General features: G+C 44.3%; 1 long non-coding RNA gene across 3 annotated transcripts; it reads right to left on the reverse strand.

Annotated features, from left to right (window-relative positions):
• Window positions 1-200: 200 nt before the first annotated feature.
• LOC124700461 lies at window positions 201-2897 on the reverse strand. 3 transcript variants are annotated; one of them, XR_007001742.1, is made up of 9 exons: window positions 2684-2897; window positions 2421-2521; window positions 2137-2181; window positions 1339-2024; window positions 1171-1224; window positions 1003-1063; window positions 763-924; window positions 553-650; window positions 201-465 (listed from the first exon to the last, which is right to left on the reverse strand). It is a non-coding gene; the product is annotated as an uncharacterized LOC124700461 (long non-coding RNA). The 3 variants fall into 3 exon arrangements; XR_007001741.1 differs by having other exon boundaries at window positions 1171-2024; XR_007001743.1 differs by lacking the exons at window positions 2421-2521; window positions 2684-2897 and adding an exon at window positions 2280-2358 and having other exon boundaries at window positions 1171-2024.
• Between the last annotated feature and the right edge of the window lie 514 nt (window positions 2898-3411).

Here is a 3411-nt window from a genome sequence, read left to right on the forward strand (position 1 = left end):
CTGTACTAGGAAGCATTGGCGCGGCGGCACGCCGCGCCCGTTGTGCTAATATGTTGTTAAAAATTGTTAGTGTTATCCTCTCTGGAGAGTGTTTTTGATAGTCTACAAAGCGATGTATCTGAAGAATAATGTTTCAGACGTGTGGTAGAGCAGATTATTTTTCTTGTCGAGACTATGATGTTAAACTCTGATAAGCAGGATGACTCACAAGCAGAGGATTGGGTATCTTTAATAAGCAGCAGATGCCAGTTTCGGGACATGCCAAAGGCTCTTTCTAGCTGAGACAGTAATTAGGTTCATAATACTATAGTAGTACATAACATCCAGAGTGGTCAACTCTAGCAAACATTACCTCGGAAGCACTTGCTGCCTAGTATGGTAGGTAGGTAGGTTGACAGTACTACTTTTTTGCTTTGGGTTCTCAAGCTGAATTGATCTGTTTTTGTAGACAGATCTTCGCTGCTGCTGTGAGAATAAAACGAAAGGTAAAGCTAGCATGTTTTGCAATAATGATATTTGATGTGTTCACTTGTGGTTAAATTTAGTTCTTACCTCGAAGTGCTAAAAGTTCTTTGTTGATCTGCTTCTTGGTTGCTGTAGTAGCTGATGCCTTGGCCTTTCTCTTCTTTTTTCTGTCGTGGAGCTGACATCTTCAAAAGAGAAAATTGTTGTTTAGTAGACGCGTTTATGTAGAAATTGTATAGGGGGCAAATTTTATTTCTAGAAAATCCGAGTAATAGTAACTCTGTAATTTTCACTTACTCTTCATTCGAGGCAGCTGAGGCAACTATCGTCTGGCCGGCATGGTTCCTCAAGCTTTGCTATCCTCTGGTGCATTTGTCATTTCTTCAGGTGGACAGAGTACAACAGATTTTTCTAGGTCTGTCAGGGTTTCTGTGCTGCTGTCTGATGCTAGTGCTAATGCTAGAGAAGTGGTGCCGGTTAGTTCAGAGTTCGAAATACAAAATGTTCAGTATGTGACTGCTATGAAATGTTCAGTACATGCAAGATGCAAATAGGGAAGCTAGCCTTCTGAATATGCCAAGATCCAGTGTTTTACTTCCTGCAAATATTAAAGCAAATGCATACATCATACTGTAGTTGTTGCTTTTATGATCAGTTAAATTGACTATTTCAAGAGGAAACATGGTAAGAACAGATCAACGTTACCTCCAAAAATCGTTCTCAAGGTAGGTATGTCCATTGTCATTCAGTTCGAGCAAACTAAAAACCAGCAAATATATTACTGTTAAGTTATGGTTAATCATAGTTCTCAACAATATATTCTACCCATCCCATCAGACATTACCGAATCAGCCTCTATATATTCTCACGTACCTGTTCAAAACAGCCTAACGACAATGAAACTCTCTGCTACAAATAGTGCGGCGTGGTTATTTCCCAAGAAACTACTCAGCACAGTAAGAATGGAAGGACTAAACCAACTTGGCTCGGCAGCTTTTATCTGTTTATTTCCTCTATATAGACCTCGTGGGTTTCGGTCCAAGTTTGATCCTCCATATCTCCTCATCGCTCTCTACACGTGCAGTTCACCAAAGCTCAGCTCAGCCTATTGATAATCGAATTGTTGTAGAAATGTTTTTTTGTCAGCAAATAGTGCTGAAAATTCGAAGCCAAGAAACATGTTTGAAATCATCAAAAATTTGTACACGCTAAACAGCATGTTTCTGGTACCAACATCTACATTTGGATGAAAAGGGCACGTGTATCAGTTCATTGTGCAGATAAATGTGACAATAATATTGGGAGAAAAGATCATGTAAAAAGCTTACGAAAAGACCTGTAAGAAGTAAGCCGTCATCAAATATTAGATTAAAGTGGTCATATGGTTAAGGGAATGCACAGCTTCAACATCACAACTTCAGCAAATGCTTGATTGGGTACCTGTGCTTCATTGAGAAGTTCACGTTATGATTTTATCAGACAACTTCTTAGCTGACCACCACTTTTAGAATTGATGAAGACCACACAAGCGAACAACGCAGCATGGTAGGCGACAGAATCTAGGTTGACAGAGGATAAAAATAAAATGTTGGGATCTATCAAAGAAGCTGACCGAGCGCACCTGTCGGCTGGGCTAGAAGAGGAAGGCATGTAGGAAGAAGAGAGACTCACCGAGATGCCACACGTCTCACAAAACACTGCTGGAATCTTCTTATTCTGTAGATACATGGATGCACATCAATTCAGTGTCTGCATATCAACCATGATTTAGTGCGAACTACCATTAATCAGCAGGTCCACCAATGGAGCCATACCAAGTGTTGTTTCAACTTTGATCAGGCTGACCATCTTATGCAGGCAAGCATTTTCTGAAGTTTTTCCCCTTCTCATTCATAATAATATGAAAGGAAGAGAAACTTGTTCAATCGAAATATAAAGAAAAGGAGAGAAAATACCTAAACAATCAAATGATGAGCGATGAAAATCCTATAACACCGAGGAAATATGAAAAGAAGGTCGAATTCGTCCTCCATTTTCCAGAGAAGGTCTCTACATTCTACAACACAAATTAAGCCAAAATTATATCATTTTGCTCCCAGTATGAACATACTCACAGGAAGAACACGTCACAATATCTGATGATCATAATGTAAGAAAGAAATATAACTTGGTATGGAAAAGTTTCAATAAAAAGATGTGCACATAGATTTCAGCTGACCTTGTGAAGTGGTATTCTAGAGGAGATAACACATCGTCCTCCAAAACGTAGTTGACAACAACCTGCCGTTGTAGCCCGACTGCCGATCTCAACGCGCAGCATCAGACCTTGCAGACCAATCCGCGAGCAATAGCACACAGGATGAAGGCGGCATCACGGCTCATCAATCAGCCGAGCTGAAAGACTGCGGGGCGGCCGGAGAGCGCAACGACGGCAGGAGGGTGCGGAGCCGGCCGCACGCAGCAGTACATCGGCCCGGGCAGCAGGCCCGCGCGGCGGCCATGGGCGTAGTGGGTCGGTCGTCGCACACGCAACGCCATGAGGGGCGGGCAGTGGTCGCATCCAAGAGGTGGCACGCGGGCAGTGGTTATCATCAAATTCCCCCTCCCCACCCTAGCAGCAGCGGAGATTGTGACGCCGGCGACCTCCCCTAGGGAGAGAGGCGGCGCCCCGTGTGGGTCCAGCAGTCTGTCCGCCGCAGCAGTCCCGCTGTGAGCGTTCACCAGGACGGAGTCCCCCTTTCCGCTGCGCACCTCGCGCTTATGTTGCCCGCCCCCTCGGCGCCGACGTCCTCTTGACCTCTTCCATCTCCATCTCCGCTCCAGGCTTTCCTCTTCTTCCTCCTCCATCTCCTGTTCGAGGTTCTTCTCATACGCGTCCATCGCTGCTTCATTGGCTTCCGATGAAGGCGAGGCGGGAGGACCTATCGCAAGAATAAGACGGCTCAG

Source organism: Lolium rigidum, chromosome 3, assembly GCF_022539505.1.
Source record: "Lolium rigidum isolate FL_2022 chromosome 3, APGP_CSIRO_Lrig_0.1, whole genome shotgun sequence".
Classification (NCBI taxonomy): domain Eukaryota; kingdom Viridiplantae; phylum Streptophyta; class Magnoliopsida; order Poales; family Poaceae; genus Lolium; species Lolium rigidum.